The sequence below is a fragment of the Myotis daubentonii genome, chromosome 3, assembly GCF_963259705.1.
Source record: "Myotis daubentonii chromosome 3, mMyoDau2.1, whole genome shotgun sequence".
NCBI lineage: Eukaryota > Metazoa > Chordata > Mammalia > Chiroptera > Vespertilionidae > Myotis > Myotis daubentonii.
The window spans coordinates 142,497,466-142,517,866 of record NC_081842.1 but is presented as its reverse complement, the minus strand read 5'-3'; the positions used below and the strand labels follow the sequence as shown (position 1 = coordinate 142,517,866).

At 44.0% G+C, this 20,401-nt stretch overlaps 1 pseudogene; it reads left to right on the top strand.

The window, feature by feature from the left end:
• Nucleotides 1-60: 60 nt before the first annotated feature.
• LOC132229719 (adenylate kinase isoenzyme 6-like) lies at nt 61-18,747 on the top strand (annotated as a pseudogene).
• Nucleotides 18,748-20,401: the final 1,654 nt, after the last annotated feature.

Below are 20,401 nucleotides of genomic sequence, written 5' to 3'. Positions count from 1 at the left end.
ACTTGGGTGGTTTTGGGTTTTGGTGTGATTTCCGATCTTCGTTTGCCAACGTTGCAGGCCATGGGCGCCCGATTTACAGGTGAGGAAGCAGAATCAGGGAGGTGTTTGCTGGCTGCCTCCAGGGTCACAGAGTTAGTGGTAGAGCTGAGTAGAGCCCACAGCCGTCTTAGGGCAGAGAAGTGTGAAGCAACGTGCTTGTCCCTGAAGAGCTTCTACAGCCCTGGTGCTGGGGGAGAGGACCGGAACCTAAACTCTAGCTCCTGTGTGAAACAGCGGTAGTTAAAAAGTAGCACAGTTGGGCCAGAGTATGAGGCTCACCCCAATTTTACCAGGAAATGTTGGGGTGACCCTACTTTGCTGTCTCAGGAGGAATATTAGAGAGTGGGGAAGGGGTGGTAGTATAGGTGCCCAAGATCTGTCAGGGTCTCTCTCCAACAGGAATATTTTAGGTGTAAGACCAAAAATACATTGCTTGCACACCAGCAAACATAGCATCTGTGCCCACTGGCATGAAGTGTATGGAATAATCTGTATCACAGTGCAGTGTATGAACTCGCAGCATGATTTATGACCAGGTTTCACTGAATTTAAGCATCATCAATTCTGAGAGGAGAACTTGGGTAGTGAGAGAAGAGGTGACCACTGGAGTGACCAGTCTTCTTGCTTTGCCAGGGACTCTGCTGGCCCCTCAGTCCTGGGAAGACTGGGACTTTGGTTCCCCTGGTGACCACCCAGAGTCAGACATTCTTTACGGAACGGAGTGGAAGCCAGGCCTCTGGAATCTGGGCTTCTCGGAGCTGCATGTCAGACTGACTCCCGGGCCTGACACCTGGCACGCTTTTCTCACTGTGAGGCTTTCTTCAGTCCTAAAGGGACAACGTGCAGAAAGTGATTAGCACCTTCCCCCCAACTGAGAACATTTACCCATAGAAAATCATGTTCATTTAGAGTCAAAGTTTGATAAGTAAGTGAATGCAGATAGAAGGTTGGGGCTGTTTTTATTGCCTTAGAGATCCAAGCTGTCCTACACATAATAATCATTTAATAAATATGTATTTATTAACCTGATGAGATTTTGGTTTGAAAGAAATACATTTCTAGTTCTGTTTTTGAAAAAGCTAGTTTTACAATATTTTATTTTAGTGGTTTTTGTTCTTGGTTTTTTTTGTTTGTTTGTTTGTGGTGTTTTTTGTTTGTTTTTCTGCTTAAGGTAACCATAGGGCACAGAAACATTATTTGGTAGATGTGAAAAGCAATAAATAATTCAGTCTGAGATTCTGAGATTCTGGTTAAGTGAGGACAAGGCAGAAACTGGGAGGTGGAGGAGGAGCTGGGAGGGGGGGTGTCCGGGATGGGGGTTGTGCCCCCCAGTGCTGTGCCCGCTCCGGGGTGAGCAGCAGCCTTCCCTGGCAGCCCTCCTCCTCCCTGGCGCGCCTTGGGACCACAGAGGACCATTTAAAAAAATGGATTGATGCCAGCCCTTTGAGGCATCACATCTTATTTCCCTTCTCTCTACCCTTGGCATAGTGCTTGGCTGTAATGAAGATTCAGTGTGTGTTTGCCGATGAATGATGGGGTTGAATGAATTAGTTGAATGCGTCATTGCACTTGACAGTTTTGCTGGAGTCATTTTTGCACTGGGAATCTTTTCTGCTTTTCAGAATTAGTTTTTGAAAGAAAGGCTTGTGTTTTATAGGGAATTGTGAAAGCACATTATGTGAAATAACCACTCAGACAGCCAGTTTACATATTCGGAACTGCCCTGGTCCTGGTCCGTACCATTAATTAATGCATTCACTTATCTATCAAATGTTGCCATGGCTGGCATGGGGCTGGCACTCTGTTAGATGGTGTAAGTAAAAGGTGCTAAAGGCTCATTCTGTGCCATCGAAGTGCTCACAGTGAGATCGGAAAGACACGATCCAGCACGTGTGCCGTAGGGTTGCCCGGAGAGCCCTAGCATCAGGCTCAGTGGCTGATGGGCATAGCCTTGCTTTCCTGTAAGGTCACTGCTGTCTCATGGTGTCTGTAGGTTACCCAGGAGAGCAACAGGCTGCTCCTCAGCCTCGTGCCCGGGACTCATGCCCAGTACTTTTAGAGTCAAGCCTGCCCTTGTCCTGAAATTGGACGCTGACCTGGCAACATATTAGGATCAGCGAACGCAGTTGCCGCTCAAACGGCCTGACTTTCCTAAAACCCCTCAAAGGTCCGTCCACAAACCCCAAACAAGCAGGGCCGACCTCAGTGTGGCCTGTGCCTCTTGCTAAGTGGCCCCAAGCCAGTGCCAGTGGCAGCCAGTCTCAATTAGCACTGTAAAGTGAATCACGTAGCCCCACGCCCGTCCCAGCTGTGGGCAGTGTTGGCTTGGAAGGTGGCTTTCATTAAGTGGCCACAGGCCTGGCACATGTGGCGGTTGGCGGCAGCTGGCCTCCGTTCTCAGCATGGCTCCTCTCATGCCTCCAAGCTCAGCACACGCGGCAACCCACCTGAAATCACTTTGTAGCTCCAACCAGGTGGCCCCCAGCTGGGCACACATGGCGGCCAGCATTGGCTTGCACCAGAGTCCCTTTCAGGAGGCTGCAGAGTCAACACACCTGGTGGCCGGCTTCATACCACACCAGAGAGCCACCTAACCAGCTCCACAAAGGACACGCCTGAGGAGCAGACTCCTCTGGCATCAGAGTTCCACTAAAGTGACTCCCACACTGTGGGGTCAGGGTCCACACAACAGCTTATGCGCTAGGCCAGCCTTCACAGCCAGCCAGCCTAAGGATAAGTCCCACCCACTGACATGCCCATGGCAATCGAGGCTTAGCTACAACAGGAAGGCACGCACAACCCACACAAGGGACACTCCTGGAGCACCCAGCTCAGGGGACCAGGGAGATGGAGTGAGTGACATAAGGTCATTCTGCCAAGACACATAGAAACAAGCATAGGGAGTTGGCCAAAATGAGGAGACAAAGCATTTGATAAAATCCAACATCCATTTATGATAAAAACTCTCAACAAAGTGGGGATAGAAGGAACATACCTCAATATAATGAAGGCCATATATGACAAACTTACAGCTAACATCATATTCAATGGTGAAGAGATGAATGCTTTTACTTTAAGATCAGGAACAAGAAAAGAATGCTCTGATCAAGACTGTCAAATCTCAGAGGGAAGGTAGGGGAGGGTGAGGGTATGGGGGAGAGATCAACCAAAGGACTTGTATACATACATATAAGCCTAACCAATGGACACAGACAACAGGGGGGTGAGGGCATGAGTGGGAGGGTCAGAGGGATAATGGGGGGATAAGGACACATATGTAATACCTTAATCAATAAAGAAATTTTTTTAAAAAGGATGCTCATTTTCACCACTTTTATTTAACATAGTACGGGAAGTCCTAGCCACAGCAATCATAAAGGCGTGGGTGGTCGTGGGCTTGTTGGCATAAACCTTAGACTTCAAAAAACCCTAAAGAAAAAAGTCCAACGGCATTAAATAGCATGAAGGAAGAAATTGAGCATTGTATCAATGAAATTCAGCCACATTTATGCAAAACGGTCATGGAAAATTTCAACCTAAGAGTGCATATGTGCCAGCAAAGCCGTGGAGGCCATTTACCCGATATGCTATTCCATACATAACCTTATACTGTATACTTTATGAATCAATAAAAAATTTACAATTTTTAATTATAAACCTGTGTTTTCTATCAAAATTACTTCTTGCGTGAATTTTGGGACACCCTTTAGAAAAAGAAATAAAAGCCATCTGGATTGGAAAGGAAGAAATAAAACTGTCATCATTTGCAGATGACATGATACTATCTATAGAGAACCCTAAAGATTCCACCAACTATTTGAACTAATAAATGAATTCAGTAAAGTAGAATACAAATTTAATATTTGAAATTGGTTGCATTTTACACATCAACTAGAGGCCCAATGCACGAAATTTGTGCAAGAGTAGGCCTTCCTTCCCCTGGCTGCTGGCACCAGCTTCCCTCTGGCAACCGGGACCTGGGCTTGCTTCCCTCCAGCCACCCGTCAGCATCCAGGGCCCAGGCTGGCTTCCCTTCAGCCACCCGCAGGCACCCAGAACTCGGACTGGCTTCCCTCTGGCCACTGACTGGCACCCGGGACCCAGGCTGGCTTCCCTCCGACCTCAGCTTTGACTGGAACGACGTTGGTCTAATTAGCATATTACCCTTTTATTATTATAGATAACAAACTATCAGAGAATTTAAGAAACAATCCCATGTACAATTACAGAAAAAAAAATGCCTAGGAATAAATGTAACCAAGGAATTAAAAGACCTGTACTCAGAAAACTATAGAACATTGAAGAAAGAAAATGAAGAATATACAAATAAATGGAAGGATATACTGTGCTCATTAATAAGAAGAATTAATATCATTAAAATGTATGTAATACTTAAAGTAATCTACAGATTCAATTCAATCCCCATTAAGATTCCGATGGCATTTTTCACTGATCTAGAACAAATGATCCTAAAATTTATATGAAACCACAAATGACCCTGAATACTCAAAGCAATCTTGAGAAAGAACAAAGTTGGAGGTATCATACTACCTGATATCAAACTACATTACAAGGCTGGTACTGACATAAAACAGACATAAGATGCTCAACATCTAATCATAAGGGAAATGTAAATTAAAACCATGAGATATCACTTCACACCTGTTATAACGAATAGCTATCATCAATAAATCAACAAATAACAAATATTGGTGAAGATGTAGAGAAAAGGGAACCCCGATACACTACTGATGGGATTGTAAGTTGGTGCAGCCACTGTGAAAACCAGTATGGTGCTATCTCAAAAAATTAAAAATAGAACTTCAATATAACCCAGCAATTCCACTTCTGGAGATTTATCTGAAAAAAATCTAAAAACAGTAATTCAAAATGATATGTGTACCCCTTTGTCCATTGCAGCACTGTTTACATTTGACAAGATATGGTAGCAACATAAGTGTCCACTGATGAATGGATAAAGAAGATGTGGTACAAGTACATAATGCAATATTACTCAGCCATATAACAGAATAAAATCTTGCCATTCGCGACATGGATGGGCCTAGAGGTATCATGCTAAGGGAAATAAGTCAGCCAAAGATGGGTACCATATGATTTCACATATATATGAAATCTAAAAACAAAAGAAATGAACTAAAATAGAAACAGATTCATAAAGAGAAGAAACTGTTGGTTGCCAGATGGGAAGGGCTTTGGGGGACTGAGTGAAAAAGGTGAAAGGATTAAGGAGTACAAATTATCCCCCTAAAAAAGTCATGGGGATGTAAAGTATAACATAGAAAACAAAGTCAATAATCTATACTAAAGAAGGGTAATATGCTAATTAGATCGGATAGACCGGATGTCTTCCAGATGTCCTTCTGGACAAAGCCACGGTGGTAGGGGCTGAGGCAGAGACAGTCAGGGGCAATCAGGCTGGCAGGGAAGAGCAGTCAGGGGTGATCAGGCCAGCAGGGGAGAGCAGTTAGGGGTGATCAGGCTGGCAGGGAAGAGCAGTTAGGGGTGATCAGGCCAGCAGGCAGGTGAGTAGTTAGGAGCCAGCAGTCCCAGATTGCGAGAGGGATGGATATCACTGTGAGATCGGGCCTAAACTGGCAGTTGGACATCCCCAGAGGGGTCCCGGATTGGAAAGTGTGCAGGCCAGGCTGAGGGACCCCCGGCCCCCATGCATGAATTTCATGCACTGGGCCTCTAATACTGTAATAATTATATGTATGGTGCCAGAAGGGGTGACTTATTGGGGTGAACACTTTGTAAGTTATACAAATGTCTAGTCACTATGTTGTATACCTGATACTAATAAAATACTATATGTCAACTGTAATTAAAATTTTTTTTAAAAAATTAAGGAATAGGAAGGTGTAGAACTGTGGGACGTTAGGGAATCTTCCTCTCTTACTACCGTGGCTACTGACACTTTTAACCTTAAAGCAGGATGCACTTGGCTCCAGTTTGGCGTTGCTGGGAGGAGAGACAGAGAAGGCAGTAGACACTACAGGCTGGGGTAAGATATGTTCTGTAGCAATCTAAGCCTCCAGTGAGACCCCACCCCCCGCCCATGCCCCCAAATACTGGCCAAAATGCTGGTCATATAGTTGGGGATGGTGCTATGTTTTTTATTTGAATTTCTAAGTGCAGCGACATCTTACAGATGCCTTACCAGATATTTGGTTAGACACAGACCCCAGGTCACACTCCTGACTCAGTTGACCCAGAGATATGCTGAGGAATCCATATATTTAACTCATTCCCATATGATTTTGATGTGCAGCCAGGTTTGCGAACTACTGGCTTAGTCTCATTTATTTTACATCTGAGGAAACTGAGGTCCGGGGGTTTAACGACTCGCCCCAAGCATCACAAAGCTCTTCTGTGGCAGGGTTGAGGGTAGAAGTGAATCCTCCTGACCCAGCAGAGTGTAATTCTCTCAGAGGCACAAGCCCCTTCCCTTCTCACCAACAGCCAGCAGAGGGCGTCACGTACAGACAAGTGGGACGCAAAGGAACCATCTAAATCTTCAATAGCGTTTTCTCAGAGGACCATCCTCTCTAAGGCCTGAGGTGGAAGTCCAAGTGAGCGTTGGGTTATGTTTCAGCGGACTGGACATCTGTGTGCCCTGGGCACCAGCTGGCCGCCTCGTGCATTGTGTCAGCGTGTAGGCCCCCCTCTCAGTATTTCCCGAACTGCCGAGCCGACCAGCGGAGGCAGATGCGCAGCACTTTTCTGGACAGGGCAGCACTTTTCTCTGTGCTTTTCTGGATCCACACCACCCTGAGGATCAAATGGCCCCTTTTGTTTTCAAAGAAAGTTCATACAGAATAAGCACATTTGACATTAAAATATACACAGTCGATGGGGTTGCCAGCTACAATGGTCCATTCATTCCGGGCCTTTCTGTCTATTATCTTGCGTCTCACAGGCAGAGCGGTCTGTCAGCACGGCCAGCTGCAGCCCCGCATTGCAACTGTCTCTGTGTACTAGCCTGGAACAGCCCCAGGCTGGGCCGAGCTTTCTCCTGGTCCCCAGTCCCTTCTCCCTCCAGTCCTTCCTGGACAGCCCATCGGGCCAGTCCTCTTCATAAAATCTTCTGTTGGCTCCTGTGTCTACAGTATAAATCCACCTCCTTTCCTTCCAACCCTAACAAGCCTGTTCCTGCCTTTCCCCCCGACCCCTGCAGTGTGGCTGCCCTACTCAGGGGCAGCTTGGGGGCATTTGCCACTCTGTGCCTTTGTAGTTTTACTGGCCACTGTCTGAAAAACCTACCTTTTTTGAGCAAGTACTTCCCAAAGCAGAAAAGACAGGCCTGTCTGGCAGAGAAAATATAGCGTACAAGGTGCTGTTTTCACCTCTGGATTCTGCTCACAGGTCCCCAACACCTTGTGTCCTGAGTGACTTGATTTTATTTCTCTCTCTGATCATTGTAGGTTGTGTTTATATCTTCATACCTAGTGAGGCCCTGACTCAGAGGTACTAGAGTCACCATGGGTTGAAGAAATGAGTGAATGAATTCCAGTCACTCTGGCAGGATTATTTCTCTGAGGTGAGGGAGAGGGGGCATCTTGGAAAGGCAGGTTGGATTTGGGGTTCTGGCCCTTGCATTTAAAGACCAGCCCTATAAACGGTCCTAGTGATGACCAAAGGCCCCACATTTTCTTATCTTGTAGCATCCAGGCTTCTTCTTGAACATGGAGCTCAATCTAGCTCTGCTGGCCCATGGGGTTCGCGTGGGGTTTGATCAGCATGCTGGAGCTAAATCCTGGGGGTATGCACTCACTGGCCGCCATGTTGCTGGGACCTTAATCTATTACAACTTTGGGTCACTAATGGTTCTGTAGAACCACTAATGACCCAAAGTTGTAATAGATTAAGGTCCCATCAGACTTGGCATTGCCAGACTATTGTATTTGTCAGCTAATTAATGTAAAAGATATACAGAGAAAAGCCATTCTCCCTCTGAGGTCTGTCCTCACTCTCCTCATTCCCATCCCTGGAGGCAGCCACCATTATCTTCTTTGTATGCAGCCTTTCAGAGAAAGTCTGTCCCCTGCACCCGGCTTTTTGGAAATATCATAAGCATTTCTCCATATTATTCCATAAACTTCCTAAAAGTTGTTTTTAAATGGCTGCATAATTGTCTGTGAATGAATGTGCCATTGTTCTGAAAAACGTCCCCCTCATCGTTGGACATTGGCTGTTGCTTCATTAAAAAATACCTTCTAGAAAATTAAAAAAATTAATGAGAATATGGCATTCACAATCCCCGTATCTATTAACATTTTATCATAGTTCTAATTTTTGTTTTGTAGTTTAAAACATTTTTGTAGTTATCCTTTTTATAGGTACTTATTTTCATAGCATTCTAATGCTTCCTACAGAGTTCAGAACTTTATTTCTTATTTAACTTTACAGTGGGAGCATGTCCTCACTGGCATGAGATCTTCCATCCCTTTCTTTTCTGCTCCAGTGAGTGCATCACAGAATGAAAACCAGTGAGCCCTTAATGGGTGTTGGTATGAACATGGTCTAGTAATTTATTTAACTTTCTTAAAGGTACATCAATTGCTAGCGCTAGCTCCTTACATTATCATCAGTAAGAAATTGCGTTGGCATACCTCACAATGCATCGGGACATGGAGGCTGATGTCTGCGTCTCCGAGCCATTAACCCGCCACCTGCTAAGTTGACTTGGCGAGTAGGACGCATGTGTACGGGATATATGCACCTTTAAAGCAACACAGCTCTTTTGGTCTACAAAGCTGAGTGATCTGAGAACATTCCAAGCAGCGTCTTTTCATAACAGAATGAGTGCACTGTCTTCTCGCCAGAACCGAATTGCCATTGATGAAGATTATTTACCCCAACGTCAATAAAAATAATAATAATGAGGAGAAAGAATCTCAGTAGAGAGCACTAATAAAGCACCTAAGACCTTAAAGTTTTCCGGGGCCTTTACAAATCTGCCACAGACAAGCATATTTTGCATTAGTAGAACCCATATGAATAAAATATTTAAATTAAAATAATTTAAGGTTTGTCAATGTTAGATAAAGCAGAAGCTGAAATACTGAGCCTGGCTAACAATATTTTGGTGTTTGTCAAACTTGCAAAAGCTTGAAATAATCATTTGCAAACTGGATTCTAATTCTGCCTGAAAAAAAACAAAAGCAAAAACAGAAAAAACAATAAGCAGAGGAGCACTCTGAACTGAGTTATGTATTGGTGAGGTGCCGTTAAAGCCCCATGCATAGGTATTAAACACACATACAGCACACATAAACTCACCACCGCCACTTGAACCTCAGTCCTGGGGAGGTAAGGTGTGAGAAACAGTTCAAGAAGAAAGCACAAGGCACACCCCAGTGCTGCCTTTGAGATGCTGGATCACTGTTTCCTGTGCAGCTGGAGCAGCGAGGGAGGTAGAATCACAAAAAGGTGCTGAGAGGAGCTTTGCAACTGAGCAGGTTAAGGGCTTAGTGCCAGGTCTCTAGCCCTGTCTCTGTTTTTGCTGAGTAGCCTGGGAACCCCTCGCTTGGGTAACTTTTAATGTTTTATGTTTTCCAGAATTAAAGCATTAGGTTTCATGCCTTATTTAAAGTCTGTGTCTTGTAGAATCTCTTGAAGTAGATTTAAGAGGAAACAAGGCATCAGCCATAAGACAGTAGAAATAAGCAAGCCTCTTTCAATTATAAGTGGTAAAATCATATCTCAGTCCAGAGATCTAAAATTTTTAATTTGAATGTGGATGGTTTTTCTGAAGTGGTGTGAGGTAGTGACATCTTGTGGACATTTATGGTAACTGCAGGCAACTCATATTGTACTGTAAAGCCAACCATTCATTCGTTCTTCTAACCTTCCTTCCTTGTTTGTTTGCTCACTCATTCAGTCACCCATCCATCCACCCACACTCCGAATACCTTGAAATTGACACTTTAATTTATCTGGTGTTCCTGTAAACTGTAAATGATGGTCTGTTAAAATAAAGGCCAGATTTTAGTGACTGTGTTCCTTTAGGGCCAAATACTGCCCGGTCCTCTTCCTACCTTGGAAGAAACAAAAATAGGAGGGGAGGGGGGTATGGAATCCAAATAGCATAGACGTTAGAGACAAAATAGCTTTATTTAAGGCATACATCTGCTTCTTACTTGCTGCATGACCATGGAGAAAGTGAACCAACAATTTTCCTCTTAGTTGGAATAATAGCTATACTGTCAGAATTGTGGAGGTTAAAAATGAGTGAAAGCATAATCTGAGTTTATTAAGCTGGTAGATTTCTGAAATGATGGTACAGATAAGCCATTGTGATATGAGGCATCTAAGCTCTTTAGGTATCAACTTTCTCACCTGTAAAAGGTGTATATAAAACAAGCTGACCGGCAAGGTTGCTTCTGCTTCTAACATTTTATGATTTGATAATCTTCATCACACTCTTAGGAGTCTCTTTATTTCTAGTACTGAGCTCCTAGCCAGCGTTTGTGCCAGCGTAAGCTAACTTATTTTTTGGTAGGTAAGGATTTTGTCTTCTGAGTAATTTCTAAAGGAAAATACTGGCGTTTTATATGTTATCTGTTATCATTGACATTTCAGTTTTATGGCTGGGGTAGTTAGGCAAGTTCTGAATTTATAAAGAAATAGGTAAACATCTCGGCCAATATTTAAAGTTCCCCTGTGTGTCCAACAGGCACAGTACATACGTCATGGACGTCGCCCTCTTCTGGCCCAAAATTGTAGGGCAAGCAACACAGTAAGTCTTTCTAGGCCTCCCTTCCTAGCTCATTTGCTTCTCAACAAAATAATGCACTTGGCTAACCAATTCACAAATTGAGCTTATGCCTCACTGTCATAGAAAAAAAAAATTAGAATACAACATATCTTTCAGGCAAGTTTGTTCTTTCCTTTCTCCCTTCCTCTGTTTCTTTCTTGTGATTAGTTTTCTAAACATTACAAGAATAGTTGCAGTCCCTCTGAAAAGAGGTGATGTTCTATTTCACCCCACTTTTTCTTTGTAATTCTCAGTTCATAAAGCTCATTCCAAGTCCCTCCTTTGCTTCCCAGATTAACAAGGCAAGGCTAGTGGCACCAGACATTACTGTCCATGTCTACGTTAGAAACCTGAGGCCTGAAGAAGCAGAGTAACTCTCCTTTGGACACACACCCTGTGAGTGATGGCAACACCGTCAGAACCTTGGGCAGCTGCCTTGGGCTTAGGTCTGGTATTGCCAAACTGTGTAAGTTCATTTCAAGAATTATATCACAAACTCTTGCTGCTATTAGTTTGAATAAATTGTAGTTAGAATTCGGTTTTAAGCCTTGTTAATCTCCGAATGAGGAATGATCCATTTAGAAAGACAGAAAGGCCAACAGATGGTCTTGGGTTGTATCTTCAGAGAAGCAGACCCTGAGGTGGGGATTTCATGTTAAGCAGTTTGTTTGGGAAGTGATACTGAGAAGGATTTAGAATGGGGAAGTGAGACAGGGAAGCGATGGAACCTGATACAGGGTATATTCATCAGTAGATTACCTCTGTGGGAAACTGGGGCTCAGTAGGCAGAAGACCTCTAGGAGACAGAGTAGAGCACATCCCAGAGTTGTCTCACCCAAGAGAAGAGGAGGCTGGACCAACTCTAATTTGTCACTGAGATAATCCCAAGCACCATGGTGTCCTGCAAGCAGGCCCAGCATGCTCAGCTGCAGGAAGAACAGCAATGAGAAGCTGCTGTGTGCACAGGGAAGGCCAGTGCTGAGGGTATGTGGGCAGATACACCTGCTCTTCTGCCGGAAGCCGGTCCATCCTTGCTGCTTGACACAGTCGCTGCAGGGAAGAAACATCTGCACAGCATATGTTTCAAGGAATCTGGTGTATATAGCATACTGTTCTTAATATGTTTGCTCCCCTTCTTGGCACTATGTGTTTTAACCAAGGTCACCTCTCTGAGAAAGGTTGTTTCCCCAGGTAGGGATTTTTCCCTGAAGTTAGGAAGGGAATAAAACCCCTTAACTAAGTGCCAGGCAGGTAGTTAATCACTTTAACTACGAACAATCATGGTTAAGCTACACAATCTTTACTCCCTGGAATGGAGATAAGAAACGCCCTAACCTTTGGAATAGAAATTGATAGGATTAAAATCAACTGGTATAAATACAGATGTAACAAGACAATAAAGAAACAGAACCTGGCTGGAGATCCTGGAGAGAACCAGGCGAGAGAACCCAACTAAGCTGATGAACTGAATGCTGCCTCCATGTCATTCCTTCTTCGCCGACTCCGTCCACACCTTTGGGAACCCCTGGACCTGTTGGGGCTGGACCCCAACACTCTTCCTCTGTCTATTATGATGGCAAGTCACCCGTCTAATACAATGCAATATGCTGAGGGGGAGGCAAAATAAAGGTAAAGATCTTCAAAATAGATGTAAATATAGGGTGTATGCTTATGACAATAGGCTAATTGAAAATACATTCACACTTGAAACAATAGCAGTATAAGACAGCTTATTATCAAGAGTCAAAATGAGTAAAATGGGTATCAAATGCTATAAGAGTTCAGAGAGGGGACAACTGGAGAGCCCTGCTAAGGAAGCACTCCAAGGGCTGATGGGATTTGAGAGGGAGAGTGAGGACTGAAGGTGGGATTGAATTAAAGGTGTAGATGTGTATGCACAAAATTTTCATCTGTCCTCTAGAAAGCGGGAAGCTGAAAGTCCCTACCCCTAATATCAAATTATTACATGCATATAGCTTAAAATAAGAGAAATAGTGCAGAGGCTTATATACATGTAAATAAAAGTAGATCTAACATTATTTTTAAAGTAACTTATTAGAAAATAGGCTTATGCACATAGAGCTACAAAGGTATTACTGTTATTAATAAAATAGATTGGTGAGGTGCGGTTAAAGCCCTCTTTAAAGTTTGTAGTCTTAAATTTATATATTTGTGTAGGACAAGATCTGAAAATAAACAAGTTAAGCACCCATTTCAAGAATTTAGAATAAGAAAAGCTAATTAAATTTCCTAAAAACAGAAAGAAGGAATTAATGAAGGTAACAGAAAAAATTAATGAATTAGAACACAATCAAGAAAGTGATCAATAAAACTAGAAGTTGGTTCTAAGAAAGGACTAATAAAATTCAAGAACTCCAGGATATTCTGATTAAAATAAAACAGGTAGAAAACACAAATAACTAATACCAGGAAGAGAAAGGAGACATCACTATAGAGCCTGCTGCAAACATTTTAAAAGATTATAAGTATACTAGAGGCCTGGTGCATGAAATTTGTGCAGGGGGTGTGGGGTGTATCCATCCTCCTGGCCTGCACCCTCTTCAATCTGGGACCCCTTGGGTGATGTCTGACTGCCAGCAGTCAGACATCCCTCTCGCAATCCAGAACCACTGGCTCCTAACCACTCACCTGCCTGCCTGCCTAATGCCCCCAACTGCCCTCCCCTGCTCGCCTGATCTCACCCCCAACAGCCCTCCCCTGCCGGCCTGATTTCACCCCCAACTGCCCTCCCCTGCTGGCCTGATCTCACCCCCAACTGCCCTCTCCTGCTGGTCTGATCTCACCCCCAACTGCCCTCCCCTGCTGGCCTGGTTGCCCCCAACTGCCCTACTCTGCCGGCCTGATCACCCCTAACCCCCTGCCAGCCTGATCTCATCCCTAAGTGCTCTCCCCTGCCAGCCTGATCTCGCCTCTAACTGCCTCTGCCTCGGCCCCCACCACCATGGCTTTGTCTGGAAGAATGTCAGAAGTCTGGAAGATGGCCAGTTGACTGGGTCTAATTAGCATATTACCCTTTTATTAGTATAGACTAGAGGCCCGGTGCACAAAAATTTGTGCACTAGGGTGGGAAGGGGGATCCCTCAGCCCGGCCTGTGCCCTCTCGCAGTCTGAGACCCCTCGGGAGATAATGACCTGCTGGCTTAGGCCTGCTCCCGGGTGGCAGAGGGCAGGCCCAATCCCTAGGTGCAGCCCCTGGTTGGGCTCAGAGCAGGGCCGATTAGGGAGTTGGGGCGCCGCCCCCGTCATGCACAGAGCAGGGCGGATCGGGAGGTTGCGATGCCACCCTCAGTCACGCTCAGGGTAGGGCTGATTGAGGGGTTGGGGCACCGCCCCCTGACACACTCAAGGCAGGGTCGATGGGGAGGTTGTGGCGCCACCCCCTGTCACGCACAGAGCAGGGCCAATCGGGGTTGGGGCACTGCCCCCTGTCACTCACACAGAAGGGCCCATCAGGGGGGTTGGGGCTCCACAACCTGTCACGCACAGAGCAGGGTCGATCAGGGGGTTAGGGAGCTCCCCCCATCACTCACAGAGCAGGGCCAATCAGGGGGTTGGGGAGTTCCCCCCTGTCACTCACAGAGTAGGGCGGATCAGGGGGTTGAGGCGCCACCACTGTCACACTCAGGGCAGGGCCGATGGGGAGGTTATGGCTCTACCCCGTCACACACAGAGCAGGGCCCATGGGGGGTGAGGGGGTTGGGGCGCCGCACCCTGTCACACACAGAGCAGGGCCGATCAGGGGGTTGGGGCACCACAGCCTGTCACACACAGAGCCGCAGGGCAATCAGGGGGTTGGGGAGCTCCCCCCTATCAGGCACAGAGCAGGGCTGATCAGGGGTTTGGGGTGCCTTCCCCTGTCATGAACAGAGCAGGGCCGATAGGGAGGTTGTGGCCCCACACCCTGTCACACACAGAGCCGCAGGGCGATCAGGGGGTTTGGGCGTTGACCCCTGTCATGCTGATCCTGGTGCCAGGAGGCCTCGCGGCTCTGCTGATCCCAGTGCTGGGAGGCATATTACCCTTTTACTCTATAGGATAGAGGCCTGGTGCACGTGTGGGGGCCGGCTGGTTTGTCCTGAAGGGTGTCCTGGATCAGGGTGGGGGTCCCCACTGGGGTGCCTGGCCAGCCTGGGTGAGGGGCTGATGGCTGTTTGCAGCTGGTCACACACCCTTCAGGGTGGGGGTCCTCACTGGGGTGCCTGGCCAGTCTGGGTGAGGAGCTGAGGGCTGTTTTCAGGCTGGCAGGTGACGGAAGCTCCCAACCGCTCCTTTTTTTCTTTTTTTTTTATTCTGGGCCAGCTTTAATTCTGAGGCTCCAGCTCTTAGGCCTCCGCTGCTGAAAGCAGGTTTCTGGCCTTTGTTTACCTTCTGTATTTGAAACAATGTTGCGATCCTGCTGGCTGAAGCCTGGTGACTAAAGCAGGTTTCTGGGGTTTTGTTTAGCTTCTATATTTGTTACATAGTTGCTTAGAGTTGCAGCTCAGAGGCCGACAAGGCTGGCGGGGAACATTGGAGTCCTCTGTCATTGAAGCAAGCAAGCCTCATGTTCGCTTCCAGCTGCCTGGCTGCCGGCCACCATCTTGGCTGGCAGTTAATTTGCATATTTCCCTGATTAGCCAATGGGAAGGGTAGTGGTCATACGCTAATTACCATGTTTCTCTTTTATTAGATAGGATTATGAAAAGCTTTAAATAATTTTTGAGAAGTTAGATGAAATTGACTCATTCCTCAAAAATGTCAGAGGTGACTGACTAAAACTGACACAAAAAGAAATAGAAAAATTAGAATAATATTATAAGTATTAAGTAAATTGAATCTATAATTCAGGCTCAGATGTCTCACTACTAAATTCTTCCAAACATTTAAGAAAAAAATTAATGCTAACCTTTTACTCTTCAGAGAATAAGAACAACAAAAAAGATACCCTGAATGCCTAAATAATCTTAATTTTAATCTCATAACAAACATTATAAGAAAAACTATAGTTGAATCTACTAAAAAAACCTAAACAAAATATTAATTCAGTGAATCAAGCAATATGTAAAAAAGATAACACATATTGCTCAGATTGGTTTATTTGGGGAATGCCAACTTGGTCTAGTATTCAAGTACTAATCAGTGTAATTAACATACTTACAAAATACAGAAGAAAAATTATAATGATCATTTTAATAGATGTATAAAAACCAATTGGAAACATTATTTCCTCATGATTTTAAAAAACCTTGGCAATACCACACAAATAGGATCATAAGATACTGCTATAAAACAATAATATGCCAACAAGTTTGAAATGAATACATGTCTAGAAATATACAACCTAGCAAGACTACATCGTGAGAAAACAGAAATTCTGAACAGACCGGTGACTAGTAAGGAGACTGAATGAGTAATCAAACACCTCCCAACCACAAATGTCCAGGACCAGGAGCTTTCACAGGTGAATGTTACCAAACAATTAAAGAAGAATCAATACCAATCTTTCAAAAACAATTCCTAAAAACAGAGGAGGATGGAATCCTTCCAACCACATTTATGAGGACAAATTGCCCTGATACCAAAACTAGGAAACTATAAAAGCAAATTAGAGGCAAATATTCCTTATGAATATACCTGCAAAAAATCTCAAAATTTTAGCAAAACAAAAATAAGTGAAAAGGATGATACACCATGATTAAGTGGAATTTATTCCAGGGCTGCAAGTATATTACAACATCTGCAAAACAAAACACCACATTAAAAAAAGAAAAATCATATGGTCACAAAGATGCAGGGAAAGCATTAGATAAAATCCAACACTCATTTATGATAAAAAAAGATAAGTTCTCAGCAAAATGGGAATAGAGGAAATGTACCTCAGCATAATAAAGGCCATATATAAAAAACCCACAGCTAGCATCATATTCAATGGTGAAAAGCTAAAAGCATTTTCCTTAAGATAAAAAGTAAGACAAGGATGCCCACTTTCACCACTTTATTCAACTTAGTGTTAGAAGTCCTAGGCACAGCAATCAGACAAGAAAAAAAGTCATCTGAATTAGAAAAGAAGAAGAAAAACTGTCATTATTTGTGGGTGACATGATACTATATAGAGAAAACCCTAAAGATTCCTCCAAAAACTATTAGAACTAATAAATGAATTCAGTAAACTAGCAGAGTACAAAATTAATATTCAGAAATCATTTGCATTTTATATACCAACTAGGGGCCTGGTGCACGAAATTCGTGCACTGGGTGTGTGGGGGGGGAGTGTCCCTCAGCCCAGCCTGCCCCCTCTCACATACTGGGAGCCCTCAGGCGTTGACCCCCATCACCCTCCAATCGCAGGATCAGCCCCTTGCCCAGGCCTGACACCTCTGACCTAGGCGTCCGGCCTGGGCAGCGGGGACCTGCAGTGGCAGCGGGGGGTGCTGCGATCGCATGGGCTCTGCCCCTGCCCCTGCAGGACGCCTCTGGCCTAGGCGTCCGGCCCGGGCAGCGGGGACCCGCAGCTGCAGCGGCCCCATGATCGTGGGCTTTGCTTTAGGCCCAGGCAAGGGACCCCTAGCTCCCGGGACTGCCAGCTTCGACCGTGCCCAGCTCCCATCGCTGGCTCCACCCCTACTTCCTGCTATCACTGGCCAGGGCGGAAAAGGCACCTGATTCTCCGATCATGGCTGGGGGGCAGGGCAAAGGCGGCCCCAGGGCCACCTTTGCCCTGCCCCCCAGCTCTTAGCTCCCCCCTGGGTTTCCGATCACTGTCAGTGGCAGGGGGCTTCTTCCTGCTTTCCCTTTCGCCTCCCTGCATTGTGCCTACGTATGCAAATTAACCGCCATCTTGTTGGCAATTAACTGCCAATCTTAGTTGGCAGTTAATTTGCATATAGCCCTGATTAGCCAATGAAAAGGGTAGCTCGTACGCCAATTACCATTTTTCTCTTTTATTAGTGTTGATAATAAACTATGAGAAAGAGAAATTAAGAAAACAATCCCATTTTCAATTGCATAAAAAAGAATAAAATAGAGAGCCTTCGCGTTGAGGACCATATTGCTTCTGAACATCCTGCTCACGGGTACACCAGGAATTGGAAAAACCACACTAGGCAAAAACTTGCAGCAAGATGGGGACTGAAATAGTTAATGTGGGTGATTTAGCTCGAGAAGGACAGTTATATGATGGCTATGCTGAAGAGTATGACTGTCCTATTTCAGATGAAGATAGAGTAGTTGATGAGTTAGAAAACCAAATGAGTGAAGATGGAGTTATTATTGATTACCATGGTTGTGATTTCTTCCCTGAACACTGGTTTCATATAGTTTTTTAAAAATATATATTTTATTGATTTTTCACAGAGTGGAAGGGAGAGGGATAGAGAGCCAAAAACATCGATCAGCTGCCTCCTGCACACCTCCCACTGGGGATGTGCCTACAACCAAGGTACATGCCCTTGGCCAGAATCAAACCTGGGACCTTTCAGTCCGCAGGCCGATGCTCTATCCACTGAGCCAAACCGGTTAGGGCTCATATAGTTTTTGACTGAAAACAGATAATAGTGTATTGTACAAACTATATGTGTTTTCCGATGGTCGCGACCCACAGGTTGAGAACCGCTGGGTTATAATGAGAAGAAACTAAAAGATAATGTTCAGTGTGAAAACTTTCAGCGTCTTTATGAAGAAGCATTAGCATCCTACGGCGAAGAAATAGTGCATCAGCTGCCCAGAAATAAACCAGAAAATGTAGAGGATAATATCAATCAGATATTGAAGTGGATTGAGCAATGGATCAAAGATCATAGCTCTTGACTTACAAGACTGGCCACTATATAATCACTCTTAATATTTCTCTGCCCACATCATATATATTATCCATTTATTAGTAAACCTTTTTTATTAAAATTGTGCTGCAGGACTAGTAGGTGGGTAGTATAAAGCAGCGGTTCTCAATCTGTGGGTCGCGAACAATGAAAATACATCCTGCATATCAGATATTTACATTACGATTCATAACAGTAGCAAAATTACCTTTATGAAGTAGCAACGAAAATAATTTTATGGTTGGGGGTCACCACAACATGAGGAACTGTATTAAAGGGTCGCAGCATTAGGAAGGTTGAGAACCACTGGCAAAGGTTTATATTTGGGTGTGTTTTTTTCCATAAAAAAGTATAATGAATATAACTTTATAAAAGATTGAGAATAAAAACTGTCATTGTTTAATGCTTCAATTGCTAACAAATAAATAAGCCTGACCAAATGTGTGGAAGGATATCATTTAAGTTTATTAAAGAAGAAAATGAACATGATCTCATAAAATAAAATTAAAGTCTAAAGATAAAAAAGAATAAAATCCTAGGAATAAATTTAACTAAGGAGATAAAAGGCCTGTATTTGGAAAACTATAGATGTTGAAAAGAAAGAAATTGAAAAAGATACAAATAAATGGAAGCATATACAATGCTCATGCATAGAAAAAAAATTAACATTGTTAAAACATCTATACTACCCAAAGCAATCTACAGATTCAATGCAATGTCTATTAAAATACCAATGGCAACCCTAGCTGGTTTGGCTCAGTGGACAGAGCATTGGCCTGTCGACTGAAGGATCCTGGGTTTGATTCCAGTCAAGGGCACATGCCTGCGTTGTGGGCTCAATCCCCAATGGGGTGTGTGTAGGAGGCAGCTGATCAATAATTCTCTCTTTCCCTCTCCCTTCCTCTCTGAAATCAATTTAAAAAATATATTAAAAAATACCAATGGCATTTTTCACAGAACTAGAACAAAATGATTCTAAAATTTATATGGAACCACAAAAGACCCTGAATAGACACAGCAATCCTGAGAAAGAAGAACAAAGTTGAAGGTGTCATGCTACCTAACATCAAACCATGTACTACAAGGCTACAGTAATCAAAACAGCATGGTTCGGGCATAAAAACAGACAAATCAATAAAACAGAACAGAGAGCCCAGAAATAAACCTATGCCTACATGGTGAATTAATCTATAAAAATACCATAAAATATGGTCAGCATCACTAATGATCAGAGAAATGCAAATGCAAACCATGATAAGCGATCACCTCACACCCACCTGTCAGAGTGGCTGTCATCACTGACTCAGCAAACAAATGTTGGCAAGGATGTGGAGAAAGAGGGCCCTCATGCCCTGCCGGTGAGATTCCAAATTGGTTCAGCCACTATGGAAAAAATTATGGAGGTTCTTTAAAAATTATAATTAGAACTACCTACTGACCCAGGGATCCCACTGCTGGGTATGTATTTGAAGAAATCCAAAACACTAATTTGGGAAGAAATATGCATCCCTATGTTCCCTGCAGCATTTGTTACAATAGCCATTATATGAAAGCCACTTAAGTGTCCATCAATAGCTGAGTAAAGCAGTGGTACATATATACGAGGGAATATTACTTGGCCATAAAAAGAATGAACTCTTATAATTTGAAACAACACAGATGGACTTAGAGAGTATTATGCTAAATGAAATAAGTCAGAGAAAGACAAATACCACATAATTTCACTTATATGTGGAATCCAAAAAAACAAAATAAATGAACAAAT